This window comes from Sabethes cyaneus, chromosome 3 (assembly GCF_943734655.1).
Source record: "Sabethes cyaneus chromosome 3, idSabCyanKW18_F2, whole genome shotgun sequence".
Lineage (NCBI taxonomy): Eukaryota > Metazoa > Arthropoda > Insecta > Diptera > Culicidae > Sabethes > Sabethes cyaneus.
The window spans coordinates 183893553-183915971 of NC_071355.1; the positions used below are offsets into that span (position 1 = coordinate 183893553).

Below are 22419 nucleotides of genomic sequence, written 5' to 3' on the forward strand. Positions count from 1 at the left end.
TAAAGTAAATATGTGTTATCTCATCGTTATCTTTGGCATTGATGCTATGACGTCATATCCCATGGTTGATATTTTTAAAGAACGCCAAATACGCCTAATAAGAAAGAAAACACTGTATTCAGCAATTCGCCATAAAATTACTAGTTCAAGAAAAATATCTATGTTGTACGAAATAAATTTTTGAACATGCATCATTGACGATGGTGCACCTCCATCAAACAGAATTTTGGAACGTTCCAAACAGAAATCAAACCATCCACTCACATCAAAACACAAAAGCCGAAAGGAAAACTCTCTTTCTCTCTCGCATGACTGCGCCAACCGACCGGCTAACGTAACGTAGCCGGCTTAACTCTAGGCGAGATTATTGCTTTTCGGCTTATTTAACGTCAGCGTGGTGACCGTCTCGCCTCGCGCCAAATGAGTAAATCGCTTACAACCGGTGGCGCACTGCCGCGGCGCTGGCTGACGCTAGCAGTGCGCCGATGCTCAGCCCGACTGTTTGCGTCCGCACAACTCGCAGAGTCGCGCAAACCTGTAGAAAAGCCTACCGATTCGGTTCTCCCGGATCCGCTCGTATATAAGCGTTAATTGAACATTCTAGCACGAATAGTGCGAGTTTGAATTTTGTCCCGTGTGCACTGACAACGAGGAGCCTCCATTGCCGTTAACGTTGTCCGTCCATCCGCGCAAGAATTGGCTGCACATAAAAATAATCATCATAATTACGGGAAGTCACGAAAAAAACAGAATCATTGAAGGGAGATTCCTATCCGAGGACAGATACATTTGACCAACGGTTATCACCGCTTATGCATTTGTAAGGTGGTGTTTTGAAATAGTTGAAGAAAAAAAACACTCCGATTGTTATCAACTCGAGAAACTGTGACGTTCCGTGGGCGAGCTCATTGGGTAGGAGAACAATTGTGAAGTCAAATAAAGTGAGGTGTCTTGTAGTGGCTGATAAGAGCGAAAGCAGATCGGAGTGTGTTGAAATATTTGCCGAGCTAATTGTTCCCCACAGCTCGGAGGGTTCCAGTTCTAGTGTAAAAACGTGTGTGACCATAAAAGATCCAAGGAAAGGTATTTGCGAAATTATATAATCTCAAGGTAAGTGGAAGTGCAACTGTTTGGCTGCAGTCAATATATTGTTGGTTTAGAAAAGCTCGCGAAATAAGCACAGTAAATCGCCGACCTTAACGTGTGCGCTAGTAAATCTGCGCGGAATAATTAATACTAATATTAGGTATATATTACCCTTGGAAACACGCGGGAATGTATGCGATGAGCGTAATAAAAAGTGAAGATGTCAAAACGGTTGTGGGTTTATTTGTTGTTCTTCACTTGATGGCATGTATGTGAAAAGCGCGAAAACTGTCTAAGCAGACAGAGATGAATAATCGATCTCCCGACGTTATTGCTGGTAATTCTGCAATTTGCTAGGAAACAAGACACGCAAATGGCATTGTGATATAGAGTGATATCGGATAAATGGGCAAACGACATGTTTTATTGCCTGCGATCCTATTTTTGTGTGTGAAAAATATGTACCTGTCTATACAAATTGAAAACGAAATGAGGGAATAAAATTTAACTACTTCAAATCACTTAATACTCGTTATTGACGTAGGATTACGTCTCTGTTTGCCATGCTACACGCAAGTACAACTGTGATAATCAAAGTGATGCATCACTCTTATATTTTATAGATGTACAGGGCATGTACAGTCTGTTTTACGACACATAAAAATTTCAAAATAAAACAGAACCAACAAATCGGTAACCCACACAAGGTGATCCAGTTATATTTTTTCTATTTTAAATACTCTATAATATTTTTTTATAATCGCACATATAGAGTAAAGCGAAGTTAAGTCTAGGAGCTACACCTTCTGTTTTTATACGATAAATTTCGCAGCTAACAAAATACTTACAGGATAACTGCGGGGCTAATGCCAGGACCGTATCGACTCTAACAGCCTCTCCCAGCCGAGTTTTGAATTTTATGTTGTCATAATATTTATGTTATCTTAAGTTTTAAGCATTTGAATATTTTGCTGTTCGATAAGCTGGATTTCCTGAATCATGGTACATAACCTGGAAAGTTCTTTCATACCTCAATCAAACACACAAAAGATTTTACCGAGTCCCACTGGCATACCATGTTGAGTACCTGAATTGATTCACCTGTCTTTTTATAAGCTTCACTCATTCCCTTTTATTTCTCCCTCAAAAGGATTCCTTTGACAATTTTAAGCTATAAAAACAATTTTACGCTTACAAAAATTTAATTATAAACTATCCGATCGAGCAAAAGAGCATAGCATAGCATAGACAACCGTACACACCATGGGTGGCTGATATGGTGTACCCGTAAGTACACCATATACCTGGCCATGTCCTTAGGATTGTAAAAATGGACATTATAGTTGAACACATACTTTAAGAGGATGCGCAACAACTCACGCAATCTTCATAGGTGTTCATGAATCCAGTAATATACGATATGATTATAATATGAATATGTAATCGTAAAAATTAAATAAAATGCAGCATATGTGAGCAAAAATAGAACAATCTCACCATCAATCCGTGGAATGAAATATAATTGCGTCATTTGACTTTACATCAGTGCATCTAATATCCAATCAATTTAATATTTCATTGTGATATCTATGTGCATTATTTAAACTTGTCACGGCCAAAGTTTTCACTGTACAGTAGGAGGTGCTAGATGAGCTAAAACGAAACAAATCATTAGAATATCACATTAGGCTTACCTGATCGTGAAGCTCAGCCGTCTGCCCAAAATCGCAGTTTTGAAATCAGGCCGGGCCGGGAACCACCCAGCATCGCACCTCCAAGCTTAGCTACTCAATAGAGCATTACCGGGTATTGTCGCGTGGAAGCACTAGGTATAGGGGCTTGAGATGGCAAGAGCTATGTTGGTCGCTTACTGGTTTGCCTTCCCCATTTCATACCCCTATCCGATCGAGCAAAAGAGCACTAGATTTATTGCATTTCAACAGAGCAAATAATCACAATAGCCCATTTAACAAACCTATGATAGGAAACCATGGTTTTGTGACTAGAATCTCCGCTCGCTCCGCTTTACACGAAGCTGAAACTAATACATATTAACCTCACCTAAGCTGGTGTATACGCTTCACGAACACTTCCTTACCCGAGGCGCGGAATAGAGCTTTCTGACAGCTCAAGCACCCACACTAGCGACCACGAAATACGCGTGTATACACATGATGTTTACCTCATTTTGGGGAACAGCTGATGCTGGAGGAACAAAACCGAAAAATAGCGATTACTAGTTGTGTTTCTCCGTTTGCCACACTGCAGAGCACATATTTCGCTCAAATTTTTCATCCTGCTCTAAATTCAAGCACATATTTTGAAAATTTGCTGGTATTTAAACCAGCGGAAGACGAAATTCATTCTGTACCTTGGTGACAAAGGTCTTTTCTCTTTTGTTTACTGTTGTTGTTTGCCTCATTTTCAAGCACCAATACACACATAACTGGAAAGGTCTATGAAAACCTGCTCAAAACGAGACGGGCTCAAAATTTGTGTTACGAACAAACCCTGCGCATTCACATAGGGATGTCAGCGGCCTGCCATTTAAAAAGTATGTTGCACTAATACTAACAGTGGCACATTGGTTATGTATATGTATCGATTTACTTGAACTTTTATACGTCATTTAGGATACGGCTGTTTATCCGCTTTGACAAAGAAAGTTTTTGTGAAAAAAAGAGCTTTCGTTTTCACGCTTGTTCAGCATTTAATTTCATGTAATTGCGAACAGGCTTCGCTATCTTTATCGGTTCGTCGTAGCGGGTAATACCAGTCCAATTCAATACTTCTTGGTTATGTATACAAAAACATGACGCGGCTGTAGAAAATAGCACCAGAATACGGTACGGCGGCGTACTATTTTTGCACGTCTAAAATAGTGTTTCAAACCAATTTTGTATGCATTACATACAAAAGAAAAAAATATATCAAAACAACATTCGCTAGCGACGACAATAATTTAGATGACTAAATTAAAATAAAAATTAGGTCTGTAAACAGATTTATTGCTGGTATTGCCAACATTATGTTTTATTCAATTGGATATAATTAATTAAGAGTTTAATATGTGGTATTCCATAATTTGCTATGCTGTGCAGTTGACTTGCACTCCCGTTTTCGCGGGAAGCTGTCAGCCAAACTCCTGTCACTTCTCTGTGTCAATTACACGCTACCGGCAGCTACCCAAATAATGTGCAAACAGCACAATACTAATATGGCATAAATACCAAGGTGCCACATCCTCCCCCTGAACAATTCAATATATATTACACAACCTGCAGGGAAATCGCTCTCCGTTTTACAATAGAATAGCCTAAAATAGAAAATATTATACTAAAATCTGTATTAGGATCCGCTTATTCGTTCCAGTATCTACCATATCTTGTCATTGTTACTGTACATCTATGAAGCTTATTTTCCTTAAGGCGATGAGCATGATATTCTATCTATTCAACGTTTTGATGTTTTCCAAACACTGACCATAGACTCATCTCGACTCAGTCTTCATAGTTGTTGGCTCTAGGTTTTTCCCGACTCAAGCCTAACGAGTATGCCATGGCCTTTTTTAAATCCAACCTTAATATACATTGACCATGGACTTTCGTTCTCGCAATGCTAATTTGCGTTGAGCATAGCGTTTTCCCGGCTCAGCTTTTATATGCGTTGGCTTTGGGCTTTCGTCGACTCAACTTTAATATGCATTGGTCATGGGCTTTTCCCCGCTCAATCTTAATATACGTTAGCCATGGGATTTCGTCGGCTCAACCTTGAACCTTAACCAATATTTAACCTTGGTTATTTTTTACCAGTGTACAGCTTATACCTTACACCCACATCTTCACAGCTTAAAGAAGGCTATATCCGTAACGATCAATCGACAATCGAACAACTGAAAATCATCTGTACAATTGTACATCCAACCAGGGCAACTGAAGGGTTGGATTGGTTAAAAAGCGGCAAAATAATGATCCATTTTTCCCCTTTTGCACAGCAAACATCGTCCAGCAAAACAACACAAATCCATTCATTCCCTTGTAAATCACACTACCAATAATATTGCATTCCTCTCTACCTCGATACCACCGAAGATTCAATGTGGCAATCGATCGTCAATGTGATATTCCATAATTTGCAATCCTGCGCAACTGACTCGCACTTCCGTTTTCGCGGGAAGCTGTCAGCCAAACTCCTGTCACTTTCTCTGTGCCAGTTATGCGCTACCGGCAACTAGCCATATAATGTGTCAACAGCACGTATTACACATGCTTGGCAAATCCTCTAATGTGGTAGAAATAACAGGATGACACATAATATTGATCATGAATGCATAAAATGTCAACTCTCATCCTTTTTGTTATACCTGCTTAAAGAAAGAGGTGTAAACAGATGTGTAATAAGAAATTACAGCAAAATCAATTATGGATTCCAAAAACAAAAGCCTTGGATACAAACGTCTTTAAGACTTGACCCTTCGTTATCGATACAAACTTCGCAGCCGCTTATTAGACTACATTACGGGGCTAATGATAGCGATTCTCCTATTGACAGAAGCACCGCCGAGCCAAGATTCGAGCATGCAACGACTAGCTTGTTAGACCAGCATCGTACCTCGAAGCAAAATGGGTGGCGAACCGTTACGAAAAATGCGTTTTATTTTGGAACTGTGACTAATGCTGCAAATTGAGCGAGAAGCAAACGATGCCCACTCACACGCCAGCGTATATGAGAAGCATAGCATCCAATACTCTCGCTACTGACGTAAACATACGATAAACAACCGCCGGTGCTGTGTGTATACATTCTGCTACCGACACACTCGCGAACGCACTGCCCCGTAGCGTCTATCTGCCGAGCTCACTCACGAGGCCAGCAACACGCCGGCGTGTTTGTTAGAACGAGAACCTGTGTGTTTCTAAAATTAGACCACACAAGTGTGGGGTCACTAACTATGACGTCACCTTCCATTACGATTAACGACCGTATTTGTGAAAATTGAAATGAAATTATGATAATTAGGTAAAGAAATGTTTTATGTGCTAGTAACTATTCTACTAGATATAGATAGTGTTTCGACATTTACAATTATTCTACGCTTCGCCGGCGCTTTTTACAGCATAAATCTCGGGTACTTTTTCATTTAGACGTATGTGACAACGAGAGAGTTTCTCTTCGTGTCTCCTCTCTTCCGCTGTTTACGGCGATACTAATGCATTTTAACACATCAGATTTGCATGAATCGGTTGCCGGAGTCAATAGCTAGCCAAATGTTTTGAAAATTTTCTTTTCAATGCATTAGTATCGCCGTAAAAAGCGGAAGAGAGGAGACACGAAGAGAATCACTCATTGTCATATACGTCGAAATGAAAAAGTACCCGAGAAATAATAATTAAAGCAACTGATGTTCTTTTGCCAGTCATAGAATTTACAAATTGGGAATGACAAAACGCATCCTTTTACTACTACTAATTATTTATTATTCAAACCGATTTGTACTTGTCTACCAATTTTCAAGCTTCATCAATATCTGTTACTAACTTATAGCGAATTCCTTGGATTCTTGGATTCTTGGATGACCTTGGATTCTTACTAACTCGAACTCGATTTGACAACCGATCCGTAAACCACAAGGCTAAACAGTTTTAATCTGCGCTTCAGAATGGATGCTGCAAGTTTACCTGGGATGAACTCGCGGTTAATTTATGAATGATTTATCCGCAGTTGGAGTAAAATTGAGTTGCTAATCGGCCTATGCCAGGTTAAATCTCGTGTAACTTTTCATAGGGTTCTAAGTAACAATGAAAGATTTTTTCGCCTCTGCTCTCTTAAGCTTGATACCAAGATGTAAATGCACTTGAATGCATAACTCCGGAATGCTTGAACGATTCTTCACCAAACTTGGTAGGCATGTTCCTTAACAAAAGGGTGTGTGGTTTCTGATAAGAATTTTGTTTCTCTTGATTATGCGAAAAAGGCTTTGTTTCTCTTTCACTATAGGGGTCCCCGGAAAGATAACTGATTAAACAATGCATGGATAATATAATTAGAGAGAGCGGAGGCTACCAATACAGCAAATAAAAATATTACAGCAATTCCTGATTCAAAAAGTCTTCACAATTTATCGTTCGTCTCTCAATTTAACAATTATTTCAACTCAAACTCGAGCATATTTCATTCTAACTAGTAACATTTTCGTGATTAAGTCAGTTGAATGGAATCTGTGATAAATTTACTACACTAAACCTATCTTCAGCAATTGTCGTATAAGTGTGGCTTTCGACCTGTAAAAAATAATTCATTAATCCAGCTATCTGTCCAGCCATTCTAAACGTCAGTAATTCTACGGTTGATAATCTGACCTTCCGGTGTAGTTTCAAGACAAAAAATTCTACACAATCAAAACAAAAAGTGGGTAGAATCCAAGTAAGACGCAAGCGAATCTTTTGCCTCGTTGATCACGGTCCGGTGACTATTTCTGGTCACGGTAGAGGTGGTTTGTTTTGATGCACCACTCTCCCCTGCCGTACGAATCTACCTCTACCATCGACAATCTGCCCAGCCGGTGTTTAATTTTCTAACTGCCGCCAGCACATTGAATGAAAAAAAGTATGAGTTGCGTGTCAACATGCGAATACAAGTGGTTTACAGAAAAGAGAGTATTTTTAGAATCATAGGTTTCATAACCTTCAAAATATTTTCAATTGTTCACAATACCGTTCCGCTAGTTCGGTGGTATTGAGGAAGTTTTAACAAATCATTAATCCGTCATGAGTAGGTATGTATATTGTATTTATAATATATAATCCAAGTTACCTAAGATCCAAGTCACCGATTTCGCTTTGCTTTGAATTTCTGATCCGTTCGCTGTGACCAGCTTAAAGGTGATGATCTCAGCAGCAATGATTTAAGAATTTCTAGCAAACGGCTATGTTTAATCGCCTCCAGCCTCGGTAAATGAGCAAAACACGACCCAGCTCAAAGAAACCACTAATGACAAAGCACTCCCTCCTCCGGAGGTGAATCGTCTGGATATGGCGAGACCGTTCTCACGGCAGCAATCAGCCAGAGCGCGCCAAACATGCTTCAAATAAGGAAATACGAAGGGAAAGTATGTCAGCAGGTTGTTTTTGCGCTACGGGCAGCTACTGACTGACAGAAGCCAAAAACGATCGAATGATTTTTAATTCGAGGGCACAGTTCGCACCTCGCGGATCACTTTGGTATGAACCTAGCTGGCAGCCACCGCACCGTGACGTGGTTGTGGAGCCTGGCTAGAATGTTAACGTTCGTCGTAGAGACGACAAATTTGTAAACAAAATACCTAGCGAAGAAATCAGTCGGACAATCACGGCGAACTCAATCATTTTGCGGTAATGAGCAGCCACCTATATGGTCGTGAGCGATAGATTGAAAGATAGCAGGTGACGAACCAAACAATCCGTGCTCGTTAGAATGTGGTCAAAACCGCAATTCTGTGCTACTGATGCTGTTGTTGCTGATGTTGCTAATCGTATATATCCGGTCGGAAAATCACGCTTTCAGTTATAGACATCTTAGTCGGTCCAGCTGTGAAATTGAGCCGTGCACCGGCTATTATAGGTAAATGCGGGAAGTGATTGTACTTAGAAATTACTGCGTTTGCCTCTATCGAGACATTTCATTAACCAGATTCCTTAGCCCGGAGAATCGTAAAAATATTTCTCGATCGATAAATGTATCATGCCTGTATGATTAATGCAACTCCGATGCAAAGAAAAAGCCAGATTGAAATAGGTCGGGAATCCCGGAAAGTTTCTGCAGCATACCGATATTAGGCTTAACGGACATAACGTATGATTCATAGTGAATAGAGAGCATATTGCTTTTCGCCACTACGAAGCTTTAGTCATAGAATTAGTTACCATTTACAGATGGCAGCACGTTACCATATCATAGGCGCGAAGGCATATATTTTATTATTATTAGAATTATTATTTTTATTATTAGAAACTTATTATTAGAAACTAAAGGCGGTGTACTCAACTCAAACACACTTACCTTCCGATCCGTGCACTTTATTTACACTAAAAAGCGATTGTTATAAGCATTTTATTGAAATTATGCCACTCGCCACTTATTTTTTGAATTCGTGGTACCGTTTTTAAATCCGTCCATCAGAATTTTCCTTCGTTCGAACAAAAAATCACAAAAATGTTTACGATATGAGTGCGCATTTATCTAACTCCATACTTAATTTTCCGCACTTTCTCCTTCACTCGCTTTTACGTCTTGTCCAAATCTGTAACTATTCAAACACCTATGTTTCATTGCTTTCTTCTAACGTCCCATACGTCGATTGTAAAAACTACCGTTAAAAATTAAATTAATGCATGACCCCATTAAAAGTAGACAGAACACGAGGTTAGTCTAAGGTATAAGTGTACAAAATTTGAACAAAATCAGAGCATCAGCATCAGAGATTTGAATTTCGATTTGTCTATTTTTATGCAATTGCTGTTGTTTCACGTCAAAACAGTTTTTTCTTAAATAATAAAATTGAAATAACTTTTGACCAGTGAGATCGATGCTTATGAAATTTAGCAGTTATATTCAAAGTGTTAAGACCTTTCGTTTAATACTAAAATTATTGAAATAGATATAGCATAAACCCAGCGCCATAGCGTGCGGTTAGTCAGACTGCCCCCCGCCAAGGGCACTAGCTTTGGGGGCGCCAAAAGGGCCTGCAGTTCAGTAAAGTATCAGCAATAACACATGTATTAAACCTGGACTGATGTTAGCTATCCTTCATGCTACGTTATCAGTTACTTTGCATGCAGCAGCCATGGCGAAATCAGTCAAACAACTACGCTCGATGCTTTGTCCGTACTGCCAGCTACACCCTGTTGCGAAGAAGTTGGACTTCGTATCCGCTGAATAGAGCCAATTTGGCATTTACAACATCCTCTGACGCAAGAAAGGCGAAAGCGTTGAACGAAAGCTTGGTTTTTGGCGCCCGACAGTGCTGCGCGACCGTAACGCGCACAAGAAGCCGAAGTTGAAGACCGAGAGCAAGGTAGTCTCATTCCGCGCCCTGGGCCAGGAGGTCGGAGCCACCGGCTAAACGGTGAAGAAGTACTTGGCCAAAATAGACATGTTTATGCGGAAGCGGCAGTCGAGGCTGGCTGTCTCTGAGTAGCAGGCAATCACCCAGAGACCTAGCATTGGCCCATCTTGCCAAGTGAATCACTTGTGGAGATGAACCGGCTGTACCGACGATCGCCAACTCTTCCAACGTCATCTAACTATGGCCAATAGGAAATTTTTGGGCGAGGCTCAAACGGAGTATTTACTCTAATAATTTTCCAAGGCCACGAAAGAGCTGAATAATATGTAGACGTCAATCTTTTGATCGGACATACCGATGGTTCCGGTGAACCGCTGTAAACCTGGCATGCCGTCAAAACTTTTTTATAGAAGGCTTAAAAACTGGTTTTAAGGAAAATTTGTTTCATTGAATTATTTTTGTATTTTTGTCATCGCTATCCGAAATTAGTCCACTTTTCCAGAACGTACGTTAAGTGTAGCGATGTATTAGATAAGGACCGAATACGAAAAATTGATAAACCAGGAAGGAACACAGATTTAGAGAACGAGAGGCGCCAAATTTGGTTTCCACCAAGGGCGCCACAATCTCACGCTACGGCTCTGCATAAACCAGAGATGTTTCAATCACTTTGACTCAATTTTGATTCATTTGACAGTACCAACTTAGCTAAGCAAAATTTGACGAAGTTATATATGGAACATATGTAGAACTAGTTAGTAGCTCATTAGTAGCTCAGGGAAAGTTCACTGCTTGACCTCAAAATGTTTCTATGAGTAATTTACATGCTTTATTTCAATTTTGTAATATCCCGGTATTAAAAAAATGTCTAGATAGACAGCAATTCCAGCTCAACTAGCAAAACAATTTGACTCAACTATTTTTGATTGGAATGAAATTTTCCTAACGTGTTGGATACCACGCAAGAACTCATTTTCCACCAAACTTGATTTTTTTTCGTCAAGAATAACTTTTCAAAAGGGCGTTTTAGAAATGAGATTTCTTTTTTCAAAACATCATATCTTGAAAACAACTTATTTGATCAAAATGGCGTCAAAGGAAAAGTTGTAGAAAGTAAAGCGTATTTTTAGAAAAAATATACAACATCTGGTGAAGAGTTATCGATGGACACGATTTCGGATTTTTTTTAAATATTTGAAATTTCACAAATATCCTAATTCTGCAGTTTTTGGTAAAACTCAAACAAAATCAAATTCTACGCATTATTTTGAACAAATTCTGTCATATAAAGTTTGTTCTTAGGCCCAGCCGTTCTCGAGTTATTGCAAATTCACCAGATTTTAGGGCATAATTTAAGCTATCTTTAAAAAAAATAATGAAATTCACAAAAATACCGCCAATCAAAGTAAAGTTCTGGCCCTACATTCTACTTTCGGAATTTAACCTTCCGATTTTTTTATACAGATTTTACCTCCTGCAAAAGACGTTTCCATCTTGATCTAGAATCTATCATCATTGGTCAAAGCTGCAACTAATAAGCCCTAAATACAGTTTGAAGTGCGGGACAGTGATTTTGTGTATTGAATGATATCGCAAATGTTATCCACATTTTCGCTACCCGCTTATTAAGATTAAACTTACTTAGAGCTCTACACATCTTTCAAGGAGTAGACAAGATTGCATAGTAAACAACAAGCCAATCCGAATCGTTAGTCATCATAATACCAGCGTTTATCTCATAAATCACCTTAGCACCATTCCGAATGTGAGACAACAATTGACTCAACCAATCACCATATCACACAGCCAAACTGATTTCGTCAAGTAGGTACTACGTCATCCACTTGATTAGAAATTTAGGCCCATAGAGCTCAACAAGGCTTTTCAAAAAAGTTGATTAAATTCTCTGCTAGGGTACGGGGAAGGTCTACGCAGCCGACCAAGCTTTTATGACGCAGTGTGGGTGGCGGGATCTGATTTGTGTTCGTTCTCGGAAAACACGTTTTTATTGTTTGGCGCGTGCTCTGACATTGCGCAAGCGGAGCTGCTCATCACGGGCCTGTCTTTTGGGAGAGAGTGAAGAGTGTTTTTACTTTTGTTATACTACGAAAAGAGTTTTAATCGGTAAAAAAAAGCTTAAATCGATAGTTATCAACTTATCTCGATACAAGAAAATTCTGTGAAAGTAAGTGTGTTAGGCTACAAACTTAGTGGTTGTTTCTCTGAAATGACGAAACCGATTTTTAATTGCATGGAAATAGTTTGTCCACAATGCAATCTTAACAATAAATTTTATAATTTTGGATCGTTCCAATTTTGGAACAATCACTACACTATTTTGCACAAAATTTACTTGTTTAGGTTTTGCTTGCAAATGCTTTATGTTCAAACAGATATGTTGAAAAAGAATAAAAATCACATCCGGTTTACAATCTCAATCACAATCCGGTTTAAGCTTTGTGAGGAAAGTGTTGCTCGAATGACAAAAGTTGATATCTGCTGACAACTGATATGATGAAGCAAATTATACTTCAGTGTAAACCTAACAATGAAGTAGTAAAATGGTACCGCTAGGTGAACTCATTCGGATTTTTTCATTCATATCGCTTTTACGCGTACAACCTATAAAATACTGAGGTAATCCGTTTATTACCGTATCTAAGATAGACATATGTAGTATATGGCCCACGTTATCCGTCTCAATTTTCTAGCGTTGCGGTTGTTTTTTGTAGACATTAACACACGGAGTAGCTAAGCTGCAAACTAAATTGGTATCGCGCGGTTTACCGCTGTTACGCTTGTTTGTTGTCATCGTGGATGCAAATTAACACATCCCTTAAAAAACAATTAGACATCCACTAAGCAGGTGAAGGTCGTTACCATTTCCATCTCTTTTCAAACCTACTGTTTAAATGGAAGAGCTGATTGGTTAAGTATCGTTCTCACATAAGGTGTTAAGTATTTATGCAGCAAAGTGCAAAGCTGCAGCCTACAGCGTCATCGATACGTATCGAGCTGTAGGGTTGAAGCTACTCGTATTGACAGCATGACAAACTCAATTTGTAATTCTAAACTTGGAACACCGAGTGTTGCGATACGTGCCTTCCATCTGGTTAGTTGAATGACATGCTAAATGCAAATTGTATGCAGCAGATGAGCAATTTAATAAGAAAATTATATACACCCTCGCATTGAGTTGCAGTGCGGATGCTGGCTTTAAAATTGGCCACACAATGTGGAACCGTTTTCATGTTTCAGGAAATGGTAACACGAATTATTTGATAACCAGCGAATTGATCTAATTTAGATCTAATTTAGAGTTATTTTAACCTACCACATATGAAAGTATCGGAAAATTTACAAAAACAAATGAAGAACCGCTAATCATAATGTTGATTGTCGGGTCGTTTCCGGTGCGCATTAAGTTTCGTTTATTTAATCGTTTTGCATTAAATTTGAACTGGTCGAGATCAACAAAGTTGCTCCATGAAAAAAGACGCAGAGCAAAATTAACGAACGTGTGTTGAATAATTAGGTACACTGGGTAATTAGCCTTGAGATCATGCAAGGGCTAAACAGTTATAATCGAATGACCCACGGTATGGTGAATTGATTATCAACGTAAGACGAAAAGTGATTTATTTTACGTACGCTTGCTTATAGTAAATCTAGGACAGGGTGTATCCAATGATAATTTCCATACAAAACTGTACCACCCTTTGAAAGGTAAAGATTCGATTCATTGATTCTCGGTGGGTAGCCTTGCTGCCAGGGCCCAGGGGTGACATTGTTTTTTCGTTATTTTAATTTGTTTCTGTTGACAAGTACTACTAAACGACTAGCACTTTTGTTTCCTAGCCACTTATACAAAACCCTTCTCTCGTATTTGAATCTGCTTCCTTTGTCAGAGACCACCCTTCCTGACGGTCAACCTCCCTACTGGTTTTCTTGTGTCAAGAAACAAGTATATCAAGTTTGATGAAGAATCGTCCAGACATTCCGGAGTTACGACGATGCGCACAAACATACATTGACTTTTATATTGATAAAAAAAACAGATTTGTTCAGCATGATTTTGCAGTCTTTTGTGCTATCTTACAAAAAAGAAGCGTAAAAGGGTTAACTTCTTCTTCCATTCCTTCGGGAGCTACTCTCAAGTCTTTAAAAAAAACAAGATAGAGCGGTTAGCAACGTATCTCGGCCATGCCTTACCGGCGGCTTTGCAAGTTTTCAGCAACCCAAATTCTTGAAGATCACGTGCCGGGACATTGCTATCTTCCATGGGCATTCCCAGGTTAATTTCCGTTCCGCCTCCTTCTGCAACTTCGACATTGGGGTGTTCATTGAAGAACTGCTTCCACCTGTTGACCAGTTTCCTTCTCTCGTCCCTACCCATGACAGGTTTCAAGGTGGCGGGCTCGACAACTGCAACTATCTCGGCATAACGATGGTAAACGTCGCTTACAAGGTACTCCGCCAGATCTTGGTTCAGCGGCTGTCCCGGATACCACAAGGTTTCGTAGCAAATTACCAGGCGAGTTTCATGCAGGCTCGTGTTGCTACGGACCAAATTTTTACCATCCGACAGATCTTATAGAAATGTTGGGAGTTGGGATTAGCATGCCCACGCCTCACATCTTAATTGACTTAAGAGCAGCATACGATACAGTCGATCGAGACCAGTTATGGCAGATAATGCACGAACACGGTTTTTCGGACAAACTAACGCGATTGATCTGAGCTATATTGGATCATGTAATATGTTTCGTGAGCATTTCGGGGATACTCTCGAGACGCGGCGAGGGTTGAGACAATGTGGCGGCTTATTTTGCAAGCGATTCAACGTCACTCGAAGACTAATTACCTTTGACGGGGACTAACTAGAAGTGATAGATGAGATCCCAGATATATTTGGAATCGCCGGTGACCACAAATAACAAGCGCATTCAAGCGGACAACCGGACCTACTTAGCCCTTCGCAAAACGCTAACGCTATAAGAAGTATACTCCGCGTACGAAACTGAAAATGTACAAAATCCTCATTAGACCGGTAGTTATGGACTTGAAGCTGTGATGGTGCTCCTGGGAAATTGGCGACGAATGGCTCAAGATCGAGTTGACCTTCCAAGTGCATTGGCGTCATTTTTTACCAATCGGCATACTAGCAAAGTTATTATGATAAGGGAACGAACTAGGAACCTGACACATTACATTGGCGTCAAAAATGAATGTTGGTCATTGGTCATCAATACATCTCTGTACTCCTAAAAAAGTAGGGTAAAATCCCCTTCATTTGGTAATAACTACTAAAAACAGAAGCGTGCCGTAAGCAAGAACCATACCGTATCATACATTTGGAATCTCCATAGAAATATCTTTCTTTTGACATCAAAAGATTGTATGTAGCCCAGCGGCATTTGGAGATACTGAGATGAAGAGTTTTTTTTGCAGAAATATCCCCCTTCCCACTATGCAATGGTTCACGTTATCGTCCATATAACCATCGAGAAATATAATGTCTGTATTCTATCTTTCTAAGATCTTTCCGACGTTATTCGTTTCCATTTAGCGTTGGATTCCAGCCGTGATATTACAATGACATGGAAAGAAAACTTCAAGGTTCACATTCAAATGGGTAGTAAGGAAAGGTGACTTAGGTCTGTATAAGCTTATTTTGACAATTTATACGAGTTCGTGATTCTTTAGTTATTATTTAATTGTTATTGTTGCGTCTTTGGAGTATTTTTCCCTTCAATATGCCATCCGCTAAAAACAGAATCACGTTTGCAGGTTGTAACCTTACCGACTTACAGATGACATCATATTTTGAAAAGTTTCACGTAGCTCCACGTGATTATTGTTTGCCAACTTATTAAAATTGAAAGTCCAAAAACTACTTTTCATTTTTCACTGGGACATAGACATGACTTACATGAGTCATAGACATGACTTACATGAATGACTTACGATAAGTTTAAATTTATTTATTTACTCTTGTATAAACTATTTTTGTAATTTATGCGATTAATACATTTCGCATGATGCTAGATTGTAGAATGACCCCCAATAATGAAACGAAAATGCAATACTACGTTAAAGGGTTCTTAACTTTGAAAGTAAATTTTATTCATTGCTTTTCCATATTTTCTTTTCAACGCAATATTTTTGTTTAGGTATATAAACAAACATTCGACAAAATTTAATTTTAGCCAATGTTAGTGACCCAGATGTGAGCTGTGAGATAGTGACCATCTCATATATTTACTCTTAAATGTTTGAAGTTCAATATCAGTCCATGCTGGCGTAACATTTTCTATGGGGAAAATTCTGTGACTCTCCATTCAAAAATATAAATTCAGTAGCACTGATCATGATCAAAGGGTTATGCGTGAAATCAGCTGGGTGTTTCCATTGGTTAGCACCTCAACACAAGATAAACAAATGTGGACGGAAAAGGTAAACAATATTAAATGCTTCATTTTTGACAGACGGACAAACGGAAGATTAGGTTATAAATAGCAACAGTGCATGCTTGTTTAGATGTCCGTACGTGTATTGCTGACAAGCGGTTAAAGTATCATTACTTAGTATCCTCTTAAATGGCCGATTAAGGAGATTCTTCCTACGCAACTATAACCATGTTTTTGTCGGTATTTTATTAAATCACGATCACTGTTTCAATCATTACAAATAAGGAAAACTATATGCGGTATGTATCAAGAAGTCTTCGAGAATAAGCAAACTAGTCAGTAAGTAGACTTTTTTCTGTCCCCACGATGAAATAAGCAAATTCAGCCGGAAAAAAATTGATTCGTCATCGTCAATGATTTTTCTGTCACATCACATCACATCTGTCCCTATTCTAACTGAGCCCATAAATGGAAAACTAATATATCGAAATAGTTTTATATTGTTATTCTGGGAAATACAGAAACAATTCATAGACAGACTCAAATAGTTTTGAAGTCATCAAGGGTAACTATAGTGCACAGTTGCACATTTACGGCTTGTGTAGGACCCACATAATACTGAAACGTATATGGGAATTTTATTGCAGAATTATAAAGCAACCGCAATTAAGAGCGTCATAGCATTAAGATTACTCTGCAGATAACAATAGTGCATTCCTGCTTCGTGCTTTACATTATCTTATTTCGCGTAAAAAATTGTTTGCAATTGTACTCATTACGTGTGAAATATCAGCTAAACTGAGTGGAGTTTTTTTTACATTTTTTTGATTTAGAATAACATCTTACTAATCACTTTACGAAAAGGCAACACACGACAGCTCGCGAGAGATGTTTTTAACGGAAGAACATTTTGTATTACGTCACGCTTCTATAAATGGTTAATATTACTGGAATTGAAATATTTTGAGCACTGATAGCGTTCAAAGCACTATCAAATTTATGACTATCATTATATTTTTATTTTTACTATTATCACCATCCAAATGAAAAAGAAAATAGCACAACGACATAAGTGTACGAAAAGCTAATTATATCAAGAAATTCCTACCTAATTAGTGAAGTCATTCATAATCTCTGTTCTGATCCATTAGTAAACAATTAATTTAAACGACCGACTGAGCTGCAACGAGCTCAGAGGCTCAAACATTTGCACTACCATACCGTTTGAGGGTGTAACCCAAATCTGGGTTGAGTGAGACGGTCTTTACAGCTTCGCATGGGCTGCGTTTAATTTGTCTCATTGCTCCTGATAGCACTGATTGCCTATTCCCGTCCTATCCAACACAAATTATTAAAAATATCAGCATTTTTATCATACACAATGCAAAACTAGTTATTCCCTAATATTTTAGTTTGTTGTCTATTATACGCGATCAATTAAAGTGAGCTGAGATTTATATAAATGCTTTTTATCATTAGAGAAATCCTACCAGCCAAATGTCCTACGTTTTTTTCTTGCGACGAAGAAGAAAATGTCGATTAATCGTTTTAATTTCCGTCATTCATAAATGAAAATAACTCATGCAAGGCATTGTCGTTATTCTACAGTCAACAAAGTCAGTCAAAGTCAGTTGCGTAATTTCAATAATATGCTTTAATAATCACTTTTCAGTGATTTCTAAGTTCACGGATCGGAAGGTAAGTGTGTTTTAGTCAAATCAGCACAAGAACTTTTGGAGTATTCATTAAATCCATCCAACAAATGATGAAAATTAGAAGGGCTTTACTTACTACCACGGGAATTAGAAATAAACCCTATTTTATAAAAATTTTATTCACAAAAAAAAAGTAATTTTAATGTCTTTTTACCTTTGTTTATTTTACAAACATCTAAAGGGTAGAATGGTCAAAATATAGTCGAATCAAATTTGGTGTATTATTTCTCTAAATTTGCAGTTAGACTTGAACTGGAACACTCCTCATTTGTAAGTGTGTATTGAAATATGAAATCGACTTGGCCATTGGTATCGTCAATCAACCAAAATATTTATGTAAAGAAATATTAAATAAAATGCTTCTTGCCTTTTTCTTGAAACATTGACAGATTCTCTTTGTACCTCTTCTCTTTCGCCTGCCAGGACTATATAAATGCACTTTAAAACATAAGCTTTGCATGAATCGATTGCTGATGCCAATATTTAGCGAAACGTTAAGACAATTTTTGTCAAAATGTGTTTATGTCGCCGTAAAAATCGGAAGAGGAGGACGCCAAAGAGAGTCTCTCAATGTTTCATAGGTCCTGTTGAAAAGTTACGCAAGAATGGCTCAGTGCTGTTTTGACCAGACCTCGCTTCCTGTCACTACGGGAAAATGACTCGAGAATGATATATGTCGTGACCGAACTTAACTTCACGTCTATCTTTCTCAACTATAACCAATTGAATGAACTATGAACACCAAATCAATCCCTCTCTCGCTCTATACATTTGTATCAACCAAATTTTCCCGCGTCTCTTTCTTTCCATATCTTTTCTTCCTATATAACCGAAAGACATAGCACTTCTCCGGGCTATTTGCTAGTCATCCTTTTCGTGTACTTGTTCGCCACTCGAGTCAAGCAGAGCAAGCAAACGATGTTTGTTGCGTTGTGAGCAACACGTTAATGCACGCTAAAATGGTTTCTTATAAAAGATAGAATTTTTAGCAAATTTAATATTTGCATTCCATTTACTCAATGAGATATTACTGATCATTTGCTATAGTCCCTACAATATTCTCCTTCTCTACTCTTTTCTGTTGAAACAATATTTAAAATATAGAAGTAAAGTATAGAAGTTCACGTTTTGAACCCTAAGAAAAGAATGGTGTCGAGCTTTCTTCGCAGTGAAAGTTATTACAGAGCTACGTAGCCAAGAGCCAGCCTAATCATTATCACTGCTTTTGCTTCATACCTTCGTATCAATTACACCTTCTTTTTCTTCACACTTTTATCTCCACCATGCTTTATTTTCTATCACATTTTGTTTTCCATCATACCTGTTTTTCGAGATTGTGGTTTTTTCCACACTTATTAACTATGGTTCAGCCCGAAATCAACAATACGCTGGCCGAACCATCCGAACTGAGCATTTCGCCCAAATATCTTCTGCCAGTTTCGCCAAGCTAGCCCGCGGCTCCCGTACACAGACGAATTCGCCAACACGCTAACACAGGTATGGGGCCCTCCAAAACATGACTACCATCCCCATCTGAGCTTCCCAAGAGTAATCGTAGAGTTTGTAGAAATTGCCCTTAAAAATGGTAACGACCACCATCGGCCCCCTCCACTGGTGTCCCCAAAGACTGATATGGCGGAAAACAAAGAAATACGAAGAAATGGTTGCCAGGGATTATAGTTTTTTTCATATTTGTTTTTCATTTTTTTTTGCATTATACTTCCTTTCTAATCATATCTCTTTATCGCATCATATTTTTCCCATCACTTTTATTTTCACCATATATTTCGTTGTCATAGCGCAGAATTTCGTACTTGGCAACAACAAACGCGTGTTTCCTATGTCGCCAAAATTAAAACCGAGTCAAAGTGGAGACACCCCAGTAAACTATTTGGTTTGTATATCTCGATTAAATAAACTAAATACTCCTGAATATATGATTAAGATATAATCAAATATTGCAATCATCTATACTGCTTTATAATTCACAGTCATGAATTGTATATGAAGACACGCACGACAGCAAAACAACTTATTGTTCTCTTCGATTTGACATACTCTAATCATTATACAATTCCAACATAACATAATATATATGAACATAAATGTGTCAAAAATTAATTAACCTTCATTGATCAACGACTTGTACACGTTTGCAACCATTTTGTTTGGAAAACGGCGAAAGAGGACGTCAACAAAAATATTACCTATTGAAATATTCTACAAATGCTCTTTTTTATACGCATACTGACTCATCATTTTTCCGTTAACTAGAACATTTACGCGAAAACTGATGCTTAAAGTGAAACAGTTTGCATAGCCACAATCGAGGAATGTCCAATCCGAAATCCCACTGCACTCGTTTTTTTATATTATTTCATATTCTAGGGATGAACGAACGGCTCACAAGCTGTTGAAATAAACTAGTTCACCTGAAAGAGCGTTCAAACGAACGGCTCTTGGAAAATACCACGAACTTACCCGAACGTGTCACGAAATTTTGTTCGTTAATCTCAATTTACCGAAATGTCGACTTAGCAAGCAAACGAACCGTCAATGATGCGCCGCTCATTGGAATCAGTCACAGCAGAAAATGAGCGGTTCAAAACCGTTTTGCTCGCCTCTCTTTTGTATTATACTTTCATTTCAATCACATTTTTTTTCATAGTGTTTTTTTCATGCTTTTTCCATCTTATACTTATTTTCCATTCTACGTTTTTTTTTTTTTTTAACAAACTTATTATCTTTTTTAATCATACTTTTCTTTGCATCATCCTTTTATTCCATCAACACTTTTTCATTTTTTTTTTATCGTACTTTGTGTCATATTTTTCATACTTTTTTTTTCGTCATGCTTTTTTTCATTCTACTTGTTTTTTTTTCATACTCTTCTTTGCATCATGCATTTTTTTTCCATCAAACTTTTTCTTTTTTTTATAATTTTTTTTCTCCCATAATTATTTACCTTTTTTACGTCATATTTAATTTATTTCATCATACTTGTTTTTTTCATACTTTTTTGCATCACCTTTTTTTCCATCAACCTTTTTTTATCATAGTGTTTTTCTCCCATAATTATTTTTTTACGTCATTTTTTCCATTTTTTTGCATCATCATACTTTGTTTTCTACATTTTTTTTACATGTATTTTGCCTTCGTACTGCCATTCATCACATTTTTTTTTCTCATCATCATACTTTTTTCATCATTATATTTATTTCATTACTTTTTAGTTTATCATTCTATTCACCCCAATATCTCCTTTTTGCCACTTAAACAGAGACGCCATCCCAAACCAGCACCTTTGTTTTCAATTCCGCATCATTCGAAATTTTCCCCACAGTTGTCTTTTCCAAGTTCGCCGATTCATAAGGTTCTGCTCCATTTTCATTTTAAAACAATTAATACATACCTAGGAGCACTAGTTTTACCAGCTGCGCCATTTGTCGTGACCGAACTTAACTTCACGTCTATCTTTCTCAACTATAACCAATTGAATGAACTATGAACACCAAATCAATCCCTCTCTCGCTCTATACATTTGTATCAACCAAATTTTCCCGCGTCTCTTTCTTTCCATATCTTTTCTTCCTATATAACCGAAAGACATAGCACTTCTCCGGGCTATTTGCTAGTCATCCTTTTCGTGTACTTGTTCGCCACTCGAGTCAAGCAGAGCAAGCAAACGATGTTTGTTGCGTTGTGAGCAACACGTTAATGCACGCTAAAATGGTTTCTTATAAAAGATAGAATTTTTAGCAAATTTAATATTTGCATTCCATTTACTCAATGAGATATTACTGATCATTTGCTATAGTCCCTACAATATATACCGTGAACCCTCGTTCGTTTGACCGTTTTTAACCTAAACAGCTTTTAATTTGAACCCCGCTGGTTTGCACGACGTGCAAATTAAAAATGGTTCAAATGTCATTCTCAACATGACATCATTTGCTTATGAAGCAACTTATGCACATAAACCTGATTTATTTGTGCTGATCTAGCGTGTTTAGTCTGTGTCACATTTTCTTTTCCCAATGATTTTGATGGAAATTCGCTCGAAGAATGAAATATTCGCTATTTGCAACGTTAACTTAATCAAACCACCGAAACAATAACAAAGAGCAGGGTGGCCTGTTCATACGAGTTTCAGCATATTTAGGGT

General features: G+C 38.0%; 1 protein-coding gene across 2 annotated transcripts in view; it reads left to right on the forward strand.

Annotated features, from left to right (window-relative positions):
* The first annotated feature begins 629 nt into the window (after nucleotides 1-629).
* Nucleotides 630-22419, forward strand: part of LOC128744352 (aquaporin AQPAe.a) — a 39375-nt gene continuing 17585 nt past the window's right edge. For both annotated transcript variants that reach the window (XM_053841283.1, XM_053841284.1), the window contains exon 1: nucleotides 630-1110. The gene's annotated coding sequence lies outside the window, so the exon portion shown is untranslated. The remainder of the gene's footprint in view (nucleotides 1111-22419) is intronic.